Below are 16,551 nucleotides of genomic sequence, written 5' to 3'. Positions count from 1 at the left end.
ATAATGGGAAGACCAACTATTATACAGATATCAGATGGCATAATCAGGTATGTAGAATTATAGCACTATATGCTTATATTATAAGTAAGGAAAGGGAAAACTTAATAATGTTTTGATTTTGTAGTAATTAATATGAATATAATATTAATTGAAGATTTTAATTGTTATATGAGAGGAAAAATGAAGTGAGGAAATTATGTTAAGAACATTTTTGAAGTTATAAAATATGACAATGTAAAGATTTAGAATAATAATTTGTGAACATATAGTCAAGGTGTATGAAAGATGGAACTAGATTATTTTATTATATCACTAGATATTAATATAGCGAAGGGAGATACATTTGCAACAGGCTTTTCAGATTGCTCAGCTATTTGGATACAAATACAAGAAAATATGGAGTATATTATATTGGGAAAAGGAATAAAAATAATAATTGAAAAATTATGGAATGAAAATGGAAAAAAAATAAGTATGTGTTTATGGAAAGATCATCCCCCTAGATTTACAAAGCCCTATAGAACATGCAGGATTAGTCTAAGAGCTATTGTTGGCAATATGACCGATGTGCGATCCAGGAATGAGCTCCAGGGTCTTCACATGAGCTCTTAGACTAATCCTGCACGGACTGAGCTTCTGTATGCAAATTACCCTCATTTGCAGGTGAAAACTATGCAAATGAGGGTAATATGCGATCCAAGAAGCTGGCAGATATCTTTGCAGGACGAGTGCAGTGTGCAGAAATGTACTCGGTTTGTAACCGAGTACATTTCTGCAATCTACAAATCGGAGCTATGACAGCTCCAAATAAAGGCTGCATATCATTGAGGAAGCATGCCAATGGCCAAGTAGAAGGCCATTGGCATTGCAAACTTTAAAAAAAAAAAAAAACTTTTTTTTTTTTCACCGATCTCACCTGTTTAAGCATAGGGCAGTGGTGCACAAATGGGATCGGGGGGAAAATAAGAAAATAAACCTAAAATAAGCATTCTAACTAAAATCATTATTCAGACATGCAAGTCAATGACAGGCAGAAGACAACCTGGCAAGTGAGTAATGGTTGCTAAGGGGGGAGGCTCAGTGTGGGACATGTAACTATGCATTAGCAGGCAATCCTATGCAAATGAGGGAAAGGTTAGTGAATCCCAGATTTCCCCAGGGTGTGAGACAGGTCCCAAGAGTGTAAGAGTATAAATAGCTGGGTGCAAGACTAGGATGTAGGTGACATCATAGGTGTGTGTGTCAGGTATACTGTAAGTGGATTGGAGACCTGTGGCTCAGGATTGCTCCTAGCTTAGCACAGCTAAGCTAGGGGTGTGTCTCAACCTGCTTAGCACTTTTTACAAAGTGTAAGCGGGTGTGCATGCCACGCATCAGGTTTTGCATGAAGAAAAAGTAAGGTAAACCAGGAAAAAGCATCTCTATGCACATTTGAGCACTCTGTTTGTGCGGCACGCCCCTGGCCTTAAACAGGGAGGCAATGGGAAGGGAAAACAGCAGTAAGAAGGTAATCAAGGAGAACTAGCTTAGCTGACAGGTAAAATGTATCAGAATCAGCCAATTACACAGGCAGCAGACCAGCCCAGCACACCACTATAAACTATGCAAACACCTCTCCCCCTTGTTTTTTCCAAAAAACTCTGCACCACCGGTGTATACAGACAGGGAAATTTTACAAAATGAAAGCAAGAGAAAAAATGTTAGGGGCTGCTTTTGCTATCATAAACCAGCATGTGCAAGAGGCAGGCTGAGGGTGGTGAGGATGTGAATGCTACTGAGCAACCCACAGTGAGGAGATGGAGAAGAGTGTATAGACCCAGGGTAACCTACCAAGGGCTACATGAGCTGGAGATAGTGGAGAGCTATAGGGTGGACAGGGACCTCCTACAGCAAATTGCTGAGCTGTGCCTGCCACATCTGACACACAGAACTAACAGAGGGGAACCCATTCCAGTGGATACCAAGGTATATGCAGGCCTAAGAATACTAGCTACAGGTACCTTCCAAAGGCCAACTGGGGATATGATGGGGATTTCACAGGCATCAGCATTCAGGGAAATCCACCAGTTCCTGGATGCCATGTCAGCACATGTCGGTGAGCATGTATATTTTCCCATCACCTGTGAGGCGTTGGCCAGCAATATGCGTCTCTTCCACCAAATAGCAGAATACTCTGAGGTAGTGGGTGCAATAGACTGCACAAACATATGCATTAAAGCACCACCAGGTGAGCACGGCAGGGTCTACATCAACCTCAAGGGCTTCCCTCCATCAACTGCCAGGTCATGTGCGATGCCCAGAGCATAATAATGAATGCATGTGCTGGCTGCCCTGGAAGCTACCATGATTCCCAGATCTGGCATCTGACGCAGCTGTACCAGACATTTGCCAATGTGGATATCCCACACGGTCACCTAGTGGGGGATGCTGGATATGCACTGGAGCCATGACATCCATCAGAAATGCGCACACATCCAAACAAGAACTCCATAATGAGGCACACGCACAGACACGAATCATAATAGAGCATGTGTTTGGGATGCTCAAGTCATGGTTCTGGTGCCTGGACATATCCGGTGGGGCCTTGCAGTACTCATCAACTACATGTACCCAAATTTTCCTCTTATGTGCCATGCTACACAATATGATCCTGTGGAAACAGCTGCAGCAGGAACAGCATGGGGCAGGATGACACAGCCCCCACCAGTGCCAAGCCCTGCACAGGTGCAGAGTGACTCAGAGGAGGAACAACCTGAGCATGCCCCAGAAGGCAGAAGGAGGCATGCACAGTATGCCCTGGCCTTGGCAAAGAGGCAACACATAGTGCATGCACTGACACAGTAGGGACCCAGGGAATGACACCTGTCTCTGACTCATGCATACAGTAAAAGGGATGCCAAATATGATACTACCTGTGCTCAACCATGTATTGGGAGTGTACTATGTGCATCCAACATAGGCAGCTCTGCAGCACCACCCTCAATACTAGGAAACCCACAAGGTAAGTGACTCGCACATGCCAGTTGGGGGTGCACATACCCAACAACAGTCACAGCCAGCAGGATAGGTGTAGACAAACACAAGCAAATGCTGTAATATGACCTCTGAATGAGTCCTATGGATAAGCCTACCTCAGACCTACACAGACAGACTACAGCAGGCCAGCCAGTTGGATGTAAGTTGTGAAGGCTAGGAAGTCAACAACTGATATGTAGGTAGTTAAAGCTAAGATCTGTAGTACACTGGTATGCCTCTAGCCAGCACAATAGGTAATACTACAGACTGATATGGTGTAGCTGACTAGCAAATGTGTAAAAGTGTAAGGTGTGCCCCACCATCCTACGTACACTTATAGTAAAAGTCAGGTGTGCCCCCCACCCCTGTATAGAAATGTAGAAACAGTCAGGGCCCCCCCCGCTATGCAGAAATGTAGCAACAGTCAATGCCAAATGACTGATGTATACCCTGCAGACACAGCATGCTACCTGTCGGTGTACAACACAAAGTTCAGCACTGCAGTACAAACAACCTGAACTTGACCCACACATGCAATATAGATGGCCATACTGGGCATACTCACAAACTTAGAGGAATGAAGGCAATATCAGTCGACAACATACTGAAAGGTCATACTGGGCATGCTCACACACTTAAACACATGAAGGCCATGTCAGCAAACACCAGTGGACCAGAGATGTCTGTCAGTTGCAGTTCTTAGTGCACACACATGTCAGTATGCACAACTTCTGCCTTGCACACACAGTGGATAGGAATACAGACATATATGTAAGGACAAAACACTATAATAAGCCAAAGGTAGATGGACTTAGATGTGTTGAAGAGAGTGACTGTGATAAGGGGCTATCTTGGCCCGTCCCGCCCAGCACACAGCCAAAGGGCCCCAAATACATGAGGTGCAGGTGCCACTCACTGCAGATACTAGCCACCAGTATCTGTCAGCATGATGGCATGTTGTATGTGCCAGGTGTGCAACATGACTGTACAAGGAAGTAGTCACCTAGTAGCTGTATACATGAACCTGTGGCATATGACCCTGTGTGTGCCCGCATGTGGCATGTCAACCCCTACATGAATGGGTTACAGCCCATGCACACACCACCCAGCCCATAGCAGTGTCATGACAAGCCTGCTGAGGTCATCCAATGTGAAATACACCTTTGAGAGAGCTGTAGCTCAGTAATCCCCATGGCACATCCCATAACTGTGTACTGCTGTAGTGATAAACTAGTTAGGTAGTAGTCCTAACCCCAGACTTGGCAACTGTGTGAGTGTGTGTTTGTGTGCGTGTTTCTCAGTCTCTGACTGTGTAGAGATAAATGCTTTTTAGGCTACTCACACTCCGTACAGTTCATATACACAACTTTGGCAAGGCTGCTGATGTCACTCACCTAGAAATACAGCTCTGGGTAACACATTGCCCAGTAATCTCTGTAGCACGTCCTGTAACTGTGCACTGCTGTACTGTGATAAAGTAGTTAGGGAGGTGTTCTAACCCCAGATCTGGTGCACTGTTATAGAAAATTAGGTATTCTATCCCAGAGACTTGGCACTGTGTTGTGTGAATCTTGTCTGTCTCTGTTTGTTTATGACTGAGTGACAAACAATGCTTTGGGCTGTCATGTCACTCTAGAAGAAAATACACCTCTGGGAAAGTTGTAGCCCAGTAAAGTCTGTAGCACATCCTGTAACTGTGTACTGCTGTAGTGTGATTTAGAACTGTGGTAGAGTTCCCTCACCACCCATGGCAGTGCTGGATGTTTTGCGCGTGTTTCAATGTCTGTGTTTGGAGCAATGCATCATAGGCTATTCACTTGCAATACATTTCAGTTGCCATACCTTGCCAATCCTGCTGATGTCATTTATTGTGAAATACAACTTTGGGGAGAAAACTCCCAGTGATCCCCATGGTGCAACCTATAACTGATGCATGTTGTAGTGTGATATAGGCCTTAGTCAGGGGTTCTATACCCACACATAACAGCTGTGGATGTTTTGTGTGTGTCTCACTGTTTGTGTAGGGAGAAATGCATTTTAGGCTAGTCACTCGCAGTACAGGTGAAATGCCCTGCTTTGGTAAACCTGCTGATGTCATTGAGTGTGACATACCCCTTTGGGGATCGATGCCTCTCGTAATCCCTGTGGTGTGTCCTATAACTGCTCCATGCTGTAGTGTGATATAGGCCTTGGTCAGGGGTTCTATATCCACACATGCAGTTGTGGATGTTTTGTGTATGGAGCAATGCATTTTAGGCTAGTCACTCGCAGTGCAGGTGAAATGCCATACTTTGATAATCTGCTGTCAGTCACTGTGAAATACACTTTTGGGGAAAAAGTACTCCGGTAACATCGGTGGCACATACTATAACTGCATAGTGCTGTAGTGTAATAAACTAGCTAGTTAGGGGTTCAACTCCCAGACATGTGTGTGTAACTCGTATCCTGTGTAGAAGTGAGTGTGTGACACCTGTGGCCAACATGGAGAGGGTTTTGCTTATTACTTTTATGGTGGCGCTACTATATATCACAATGTCAACCATACAGGGATAACAGTTGTAAATTAGCTGGGAGGCTGGAGTGCAAAGCCATACCCATACATGTGACATCAAGGCCAACCAATACAAATTAGCAACCCCACTATTACCCAGAGCACACACTTAACCCATGTGTCATACGCACACACACACATGCCTAGGCAACAGCCAGTATGTGGGCAGTACACTGCATATTGACCACTGATAGTAACTTTGCAGTGATAGCAGTGGGATACAGAGGGCATGTCACCCTGCCCATCTGTCCAATATGTACATACATGCAGACAGTACACCTCCACCATGTTCCCCAATGGACACCTGCACCACCTGTGGTGCCTTCACATGTGACTCACAATGGACATACCATGCCTGAAAACATGCCCTGTATGGACAGATGACACTGACATCAGCGAATGCTGTTGACATGCTATCAATGTAGGTGGAGGGTAAACCTGCTGCCCATTACAAATTCCTGCCGCAGGTGGGCAAGACTGGTACATCTGATGATAATCTGTGTTCACAACATGAACCAGACACCCCAGGTACAGTTCCACATGTCACTGTACATGCATGTGGGAGGTGTGCACCTCCCAGACACCATCCATGTCATGGACTAAGGAACACATATATGGCATGTAGTGTACAGCATTGGCCATACACAATAGTCACCAAGCTGACTGGATAGGGGATGCAATATCCACCTGTGTGGGCAAATGCAGTAACTACAGGTCTGAGCCACAATGCAGACCATTGTCATGTGGCCTGATGCCATGGTATACCCATTGCCTACCCTTTTACAGCCTGCTGGCACAGTTGACCACCACACATCCGTGTAGACATGCACCCATGCATGTCAAAAATGGCACCCTGTGTGTTCGTGTGTGTGTGTTATATAGTGCGTATGTCCACATCCACACTCACTACAACCCCCCAAGGCATACTGAAGCATGCTGTCTGATGTCTGACATCTCCTCATACTCTTTGCCCATATGGCCTCCGTATGATCTGTGTGGTGCATGTGATACCTGCACATTGATGTGTTGTGGCAATCCCACTACTGATCAGTTGCACTCCTGGCCCTGCCAAATGTGTCAATGTGTGTGCATCCCTGTGTGAGTGTGCCTGTGTTGACCCTGGCCCCTGTTCATGCAGACAGGTATGTGTACGACACCTACCGTATATCTACCATATCCCTGTTGCAGGTGTCACCCTCACATATATGTTCTGAGTACTTTACATCAGGTAACCCATGTGGTGCATCCAATAACTGCATCGAACTGTGATAGCACTACATAGTTGTTGGGGTTTGAAACCCTGTGCTTGTAGGTGTGTAACACAAACATGCTTCAGTTTTACCCTCCCACTCCTCCCTGACATGTATCTGCCTCTGTCTGCCTCCCCCACTCCCTCTCTGGTGGATGTGGAGACCCACACTTGCCTTGCTTAGGCAGCAGCATGTGTATTTTGCATGAAGCTCATGATGAGCTGATGGCCTCTGCATGAATTTCAGCCCTCCCCTAGCTGATTGCATGTGGAACAGCTGTGGTAACAATCTCATAGCCAATTGCATGGAAACACACTTCAATACCTAGGAGCATCATGGTGGTGGTGGGCCTTTGCAGTCACTGTGAGCAGGAACTAGATCTGATGTTTGGCAAACAGCATCCCAGATGGATTGGGGATTTACCTCTAACAACATACACTGTGGAAAGAGGGCAGCCAACAGGAGGGGATGTGCCTGTCCTAACTACAGACTGTAAGTGCTGCTATACTGCATTTGGAGTAATGTTGGTTTAACAGTGTTTGTCTGGATATGCCTGTCATACATTTCGCAATACCTCCCATGTCAGTTCCATGTATATGAGGAATCCCCATCTGCAGGGTCATCTGCAGACTGGGCAGTGTTGTGCCTATGGTTTCATGTGCTAGCCACAGTGCATCAATCTGTGGAATGCAGCAGGTAGTGTGAGGATTACAGTTTGTAGATGGTGAAGGCTGTGACAGTTACTGACTTCATATCCCTCATAGGGCATATTCTGCAACAGACCCTGTTACAATAGAAAATATATGAGGTTATCACAGCAACATGTCTATACTGGCCCTGTGTATGTGCTGTCAGCCACACCTCTGTCAACCTTTGTACATATGGCGTGCATGAAGTGGTGCATATGTGCTGTACACCATAAATACTGTCATAATTTCTGAAAACATGCCAGTGATATATCAGATTGCTGCACATGTCATGTAGAGTAGTGGTTATATTTCATGTCATAAGCTGGACATTCTGTGGATGTTTGTACAGTACTGAGATCTGTGTAGTGATGGTGAATGTTGGCAGTGTGTGTATTGTTAATATGTATTTCAGCCTGTGTACAGACTGTGGTAGATGTTACTGTTCTAGCTCCCCTTCTATCAGATGTTATATGCTGCCCCACTGTATGGTACCATTTTGCCGTACATGTTTGTAGGGCCATGTATACACATGTCCCATACCACAGACAGCCATCATAACAAACTATGTAGCAGCCCAGTATATGTAGGGTCATTCTGTGAGTGGCACATATGAGGATGATGTAGAACAGATAGTCCATATACTGTAATAGTATGATAGCTTACCATATGTGGCTGTGGCTGTTTTCAAATTAGTTGTGGTTATGCACTGTCAAACAGGTGTATCTTACACTGTGCTGTGACATGGCTGTCAAGACTGCTATATATGCAGGTACATGTGCATTCCCCCATACGAGATGTAGGCTAGTGTTGAGCCAGTCTTCCTGTAGCCTGCACAGTGCATTGTTACATGCCTAGCAGCTTAGTGTACTTAACCGGTGCGATTTTATGTGCAGATACCTGCCAGATGTACTGCTGCCAGGCCTCCATTAAATGTCATGTATGTCAGACAGAGCAGTGGGATGCTGTATAGATGTATGTCAATATCTAGTGGGTGGTATGTGTCCATGGCACCCCTGTACCAGCAGTCATTATGTGTCAGACCAGACAGGAGTGTGTGAATCCAACACCTATGGTGTCAAATGTATACTAGTCATTATGTGTTATTGCCATCTATATGGCTATCTACATCCATATTGTCAGGCCTGGTACACATGTGGTGCACTAAGGGATTATGTGTATACCTTGGGACTGTACAGGGTGTGTCCGAAGTTCCACATATAGTGGCCAATATCTGTGCTGCACTCCACAGGTGCATTACATGCTAGCAGCGGTACATTACAATGATTTCCTCAGAATGTCTGTCAGTAACCAATGGCACACATGTTATAAGCAGATGTCAGCATCCACACACACCATGTCTGTGAAGACAATCCCAATGACAGTAGCAACAGTCTAGTAATATACCTCCTATACATACCTGTCATCGCCTTGCACTACGACTTTGGGACTGTAGGAGCTGGTGTATAGCTACACTCCATGTCCAGGACATATGCTGGAAATATATGTACATATACTTATCCAGATAGCCATATATATACATATATATATATACATATATATATACATATATATATATATATATATATATATATATATATATATATATATATATATATATATATATATATAATTACTCATGTGTACTACATTGAATTACCACTGTCATGGCAACCACCCACTATAAATTCCTACAGCACGTGGGTGTGGTCCCTTTACATTTCCTGTGTGATGGACATCCTTTCTGTGTGTGGGCGTCAGTGATACAGGCAGCAGGTAACAATACCTCTTACAGGAAAACCTGCACACTCAGAGTGGCCACATATTTGTAGGAGGATCTGAAACTACAGACAGACTGTGGGTAGAGTTGTGTAATGCTTTGCATAGTACTGGTGTTATAGGGTGTGTGTGTGTGTGTGTGTGTGTGTGTGTGTGTGTGTGTGTGTGTGTGTGTGTGTGTGTGTGTGTGTGTGTGTGTTTGTGTGTGTGTGTGTGCACATACTAGTGTACCTTGGAATGCAGTCTGTCTGCATAGTTCACTACTGTAGGCCTAACCTCTTGCTGGACAGAGGTATGCCTATCATGTGTTGTCCATCCACCACACAGGCCCTGTGTCAGATATTACACCGTCAGTGTGTGTGTTGCATACTATCAGTACATGGCTACATCCATGTCTATATCTAACCTCAATTCCCTGACTACGGGTAAATTGCAGACTATCCTGTAACAACAGCACCTTGCTTAGTGTATGGCAACAGTGTTCCACATATGTGCCTGTGTTCCAGCCTCTGTCCCCATCTACATATGAAGCTTTGCACATATGTCATGCTGTTGGGGGTTGTTCTGTAGTGGGCTGTCTGTATATCACACTACCATTGCTGCCATTAGTCCACTGCTGTTGTATCCCCCACACATACAGTGGGGATGGGGCCATATATGTGTGGGCATCACCTACACAACACATGTGTGCCCTTATGCACTGCAGAGGTCAGTGTATGTAACAGTGGTATATGGGCTTGTATTACTGAGTCTAGGTGGGGAGCACCATAAATGACCTAGGCTGTTACAAAATGTAGGGGTATCAGGGGTGAGCTGCCACAATGTATGTGGATGTACAGTACCGTATACTCCACCTATATTGTCATTACTTACATGACTTGGGGTACTGCAAGCCTACTGCCTCCTGCCATACAGACTGTTCTGTGCATTATGCCTTGTTATGTACCGGGTGAAACCCATTTGATCACAAAGCATCTTTACCTCCTACGGAGTTTGTACAGAGTGTAGATAGAGGCTGCTGAGCTACACACCTGCAGTACATACTGTTGATTGTGTGGCACCCTGTGGCCCAGTCTGTCTGCACTATTGTACATTCTGAAGGGCTTGGCCTGGACAGCAACAGTTGTGAACCTTTCCAGACTACTGCATTAGTGTAACTGTTTCACAGTTGCAGTACTCCATTTATATGGTTGTCAGTATTTGAACAGCTATATGATATGGCATATAGAACTGTTATAGCCCACAATTAAAGGATTCTCATTTCTGGAAACCTGTGTGTGATGTCTTTCCTATGACCTTTATATGGGTATATGTTGCAGGCACTGATTGACATTAGTATGTGTCACCTATACAGTGTCCAGTTGTTCAGGTGTTAACTGTAGGCATAGTGGTTATTCAGTGGTTGTTCCATATTGTGTGCATGTCCTACATATGTATCTTACTGTACATATATCTGCATGTGTATGTGTAGTCATATATATATATATATATATATATATATATATATATATATATATATATATATATATATATATATATATATCTGTATCTGCATACATGTGTCTGTGTATCTGTATCCTGGGGACATTGATGCGTTGATGGCTTCCACATATTACACATCCTATGGGAGGCAGACTGTACTTGGTAGCATATTGCAGGGCACATGCGTTTGGCTGTGGGGGGATGCCTATTCGTACAAGACGTATAGTGTGTGGGGCCTCTCAACCCCATTAACAGGGCATGTGGACATATGTATATTTGTTAATCTGCAATTGCTATCTACAGATGTATGGCCATATATACCTATATAGATATATTTATCTACTAACAGATATATAAGTATATGTGCATAGATAGTGATATATATGTATATAGAGTTAGTAAAACAACATATATATTTATATATATGTATATCTATACATATATGGGTATGTTATATCTGTTAAGGTTGCAATATAGGTACACACGCAGACATCTAGATGTTGATATACATTTTCTGTACTGTTGCATGACAGGACTGGCTGATATGTTTCTGAAACATTGAATATCTGTGTATCTGTCATGGCTTAGTGGTATATCACTTTGTCTAGGATGTGCAGGGTCCTTGTTTTGAGCCTTGCAAGAGCTGTTTATTTTGTTGCTGGGCAGAACACGGCCCATTGGATACAGAGTGATTAAGGCACCCTAAAGCAGTTGTAAGCAGGTTTGCGTGGAGCTAAGCACTGCCTACACAGGTTAAGCAATTTAGAAGCTGAGTGTATGAAAACGTAACCAGAGGTTAGCAATACTTACCATCATGCAAACCCACACAAACCCTGCTTACAACTGCTTTAAAGTGTCTTACTCACTCTGTATCCAACGGGCTGTATTCTGCCAAGCAACAAAATACTTGGCTCCTGCAAGGCTTGAAACCAGGACCCTGCACACCATCACACCATACATTAAGTGATTTACCACTAAGCCATGGCAGATATGCATAATCATCATGTTTTCACATACATATCATCCAGCCCAGGTATACAACACTACAGGGAATGTATTCTGCCATGTAGATGTATTTGTGTGTGTGTGTGTGTGTGTGTGTGTGTGTGTGTGTGTGTGTGTGTGTATATATATATATATATATATATATATATATATATATATATATATATTAATCTTTAAATGGATATAACATATCTATATATGTAGATATAGGTATAGAAATATATATATATATATATATATATATATATATATATATGCCAATAAATACATGTATACATAGATATGCATAGTTCCATAGATATATATGTATACATCCACATGTCAACATATATACAGCACTAGGAATGCATATATGTCAGCATATATATGGCTCACATTTCAAAGGGAGAAATCCATGTGTCCGAAAGCTGGAAGACCAAAAGTATTTTCTCAGCATTGCACAGTCTTGCAATACATGCAACGAATGTGAAATGAGCAAATGTCACTATGCATTTGCTCATTGCAGATTAGGCAATTTGGTTGCAATGGCACTATAGTGGGGATGGGGAATATTTGCCTATACCCACTGTAGTAAAAACTAGGAGTTAGTATATCACAGTAGGGGGGTTGTGGGGGCCCAGCCCCACAAACGGGGGGTGCAGGGGAGCATGCCCCCCAGCATTACGATATGTATTCCAACTTGCAGTTTGAGAGTCAGTGAAGGTGCCTTTAGAACTGCTGTGTTTTGTACTGTGGTGCATTAAGAAATGACGGGTTTGTCCTTTCGGTTTGCAGAAAGGGCCATTCAAAGGAATGATTGTCTCCCTGTCAAAGGTGAACACATATATATCAATATAGGTATATATGGACATAATCTGTAGATGGAACTGGGAATGCAACCACAACATATATGTCCACATGCACCATTGATGTGTTTGAGAGACCCAAACAACATACATCTGGCATGGATAGGTATTCCCCCCCCCCAGCCAAACGCATCTGGCCTGCAATACAATGCCAACCTTAGCAGATCCCATAAGCAGGACCCTACATGACAAGGGCAGTACATGTTAACAGTACTCCATCCCACCTGTAGGATGTCAGACTGGCATTACTACAAATCATGCAGTACAGTCAAGGGACATGTCATGGTTGGGAAAACCCCCTGGGCAGGTGCAGTAAGTAGCTGGGATCCCTCATACGATTGAATAGGCCTACACCTGACAATGGATTTACCAGTGTTGGCAGGGATGACCACAAATCCACCATGACAGCTGGGAACTAACACCCAGTAGCCTGATGACCCTGGTCTGCAGGGACATGGAGCATATCAGCAATGAACCAATGGCCAATGTCACTGGTAATCTTAACACAAGGGACCCCACCAATGTTGACTTGTCAAAGGCAAAGAATACAACCTGAACCTGGTATACCTCCTTAACCCAATCATGACAGGTGTAGATGAGGGTTAGGAGATGCACAATGCCTATGTAGATCATAACAGGCTTTTATACACCATCCCACATGTAGGAATGTGTGTAGTTGTTAAGGGATCTACCACCGTTCACAGAATATTTTTCCACCAGGACTGCTTGGCATATGCCAACATTCCACAGGTGCCATCCCATGGACATACAGTCCTTCACAGGTCATAAATGTGTTAATGCCCTCCTCCACACTGTTGAGGTATGCAGCACTACTGGGGTTGCTATAACTCACTGGGTGTGACTGTTGTGGACACAACCACCATTATTGCAGTTACTGTTGCGTCTATCCCCCCACATAGCTGTCGGTAATACTGTACAGTGTATGTAATCAGGTTGTTAGTTGTTGTTTACATCATTCACAGTAGTTGAGTGTCACACACCCTCCTAAGGGTTGGGCTGTGCCACCAGCATTGGCACACACATGTTACTTAGGTGAGGATCGCAGTAGAGTGGGGAGATGGACATACACCCTGCTGTTAGCATGTTCAATGCCATCCACATTGCAGACTGCATATATAGCACTGTGTGGTTGTGCCTATCCTGTCTTGGGATTACATGTGCAACAGATGTGTTACCTACACAGGGACATACCTCCATGTGCACAGTCTTGCACCTGTACTGCATCCAAACTAAAGGCTCTGTGTGTTGTATCCAGCCATGGCATGTGTACCACCCACTACACTTACTAGTGTCCACTGTAAAAGGTCTGCTGACTCCACTACACCCATCAGCCATGTGGCACAACTATGATGCATCATGACTGAACAGCTACACCTTCCAAGATATTAGCATTTCACTTTACTGCTGACAACATGCTACACATCATTCTATTGCTACACTGTTGTACAGTCACCCTGTGCATCAGTGCCATGTTAGCCTGTCCCTGCATCAATGTTACGGAAGTCAGGGAGTGGCACAGGTATCATAATATGCACAGGGTGTGTTGTTGGTTTTCCAGAGGCTTAGGCTGAGCCATACAATTGACAATATGTGTGTGTGTGGGGGTGGGGGGCTGAGTACTGTTATGTGCCACTGGTGTTGTCATGTGTGCAGGTATGTGGTTACCCTAGTTTCATTGTTTATGTGTGTGTGTCTGCATGCACACAGTTCCTCCATGTGGGTGCCCTATACAGGGAACTGTGAAACAGCTGCAGACTGTACCTGTCAGGGTTTGAAGTTCACCATCTCTGGCCAAGGACATGGGACCTGTGCCTGGCAGGGGTGCTACAGACAGTATCAGGTACAATGCAAGACTGAGTACTGTCTCCCAAGTTTGACAGATGTCCACTGGATCCAGGTCCCTCCTGGGACTGGCCAGGGCCATGTGCACATGGTCTGCTATGACGGTCTGTGGACAGCAACCCCCCACAGTGCTGGGGCTGGTACTGCCACTACGGGAGCGGCTGTGACTGGTTGGATGTCCATGGCAACCTCCAGCTGCTGGTGTTGCTGGCATATGTCCATGTGGCCGTCGCAACTGTCCTTCCCTGTCCTGATGCATGGACATGACATTGTGGATGAGATCCAATGTCTCATCCCACCATCTATCCTTGACCTTGGTGTAATTATGGATGGCACCTGCTAGGTCACGGATGCTGTCAGTTACAAAGGTGTGATGCACCCTCTGCACCCTTATACGCTGACTGGTGTACCATTCTATTTGTGCCTGTGCATCCACGACAGTCTGGAACATGCGTGTGGTTGAAATAGATGTGGCACGTCTGCCAGGGGTATGATGACCAGCAGTGCTTCGATGAGCACCCCTGAACATCTGCCTATGTGATACTCCACCAGACATCTGGCTATGGCTGCTGTGTCCTGACACATGTGCCATAGATAGCACACTGTCCGGGCCAATGCCAACCATAGGCTGTCCCTCAGCTAAGGCCAACGATGATGAGGTATGTAGAGGCAGTGCGACTGTGTGCATGGATGGGGTGGATACATGTCGGTTGTCAATTGGTGGCCCAGCGGCAGCCCCTGACAATCCTTCCTGCACCTCAACACACCTATCCTCACAGTCAATGTCTGTATCAGTGACATCAGATTCCCTGCAGGGGGACCCAGCCCCACCTCGCCACCTATGAGGGGAAAACAGTACATACACACACACACACACACACACACACACACACACACACACACACACACACACACACACACACACACACGTAGTCAATACCCGTTACCAACATTATACATGGCTGTGATGCATGGCTTCTGTTAGTAGGTGATGGCCCTCCCCCTGGAACTCACTGCACCCTTGTCCACAGCATTGTTGTGCATCTGTTCAACACCCTGGCATGTACTGTGCACCATAACTCACAGGGGCACGCACCATTGCAGGATGTGTATCTGTGTGTCAGTTGTGTTTCCACTGCTGCTCATAGCCACTGTGTGTTTTTGGATCACATGTGGACATGTGTTTAGTGAATGCTTGATGTGTATTCACAGATGTCATCATCAGTGGTGCATGTTACAGTGACAGACTACCATTATACCAGCTACAGACATAATGTACTGCACCTATGGTGAGTATAGAGACCATTACTGACCATGATTGAGCCCTGTCTGATGATGCCTGTGGTACACATAAGTTCCTAGGTGAGTACTGATCTATTGGTCCTGGGGCCTACATAAGCCTAGCCACAGGGGTTCCCAGCCATTCACCACCTACTAATGTTATTCCCCTGTGCCCCTGTCAGGCTGTGGCACAGACATACTACCCAGGGTGAATTCCCCATTTCCTATCCAATTGCCAAGTGTTTCTGTAAAGAGGGCCAATGGGTAGCATTGCCTGACATGTATGAGTAGTCCATTCCAGAGTGTGGACATTCCCCAGGACAGGGCCCTATCCCTCCAGTATGTTCCGTGTAATGTGTTGATGAGGTTTAGGACCCTGGAGCATGTGTTAGCAGAGGGAGTGGGATGTCTTTATATGTAACATGTTCAACTGCTCTGTGTATGACATAGCTGTGTATGTTGGGCAGATGTCAGCTGTGCCTGGGCAATGTGCACTGGAGTGTAGCCACAGATGTCTGAGATGGACTGTGTATTGCATTTGTTTGAGACTGGTAATCCCATTAGTGAGGGGTGTGCTCTGTCAGTGCACATGTACAGCATGCATTATGGGTAGGTGTGTTAGATGTGTACATGACCTGCATCTTAGCTATGACATGCACAGTGAATTACCAAGCATAACCTTAAACCGTACTCACCAGCATCCAGCCATTGCCTTGCTGGTATCCCAGAGGTACCTACATTGAGATGGAATAGAGTTGATGTCAGTGGCCACAGCTGTGGCATTGCTACAGGGT

This window comes from Protopterus annectens, chromosome 7.part0, assembly GCF_019279795.1.
Source record: "Protopterus annectens isolate FY-2018-M chromosome 7.part0, PAN1.0, whole genome shotgun sequence".
Lineage (NCBI taxonomy): Eukaryota > Metazoa > Chordata > Ceratodontiformes > Protopteridae > Protopterus > Protopterus annectens.
Note: the sequence above shows the minus strand (reverse complement) of the source record.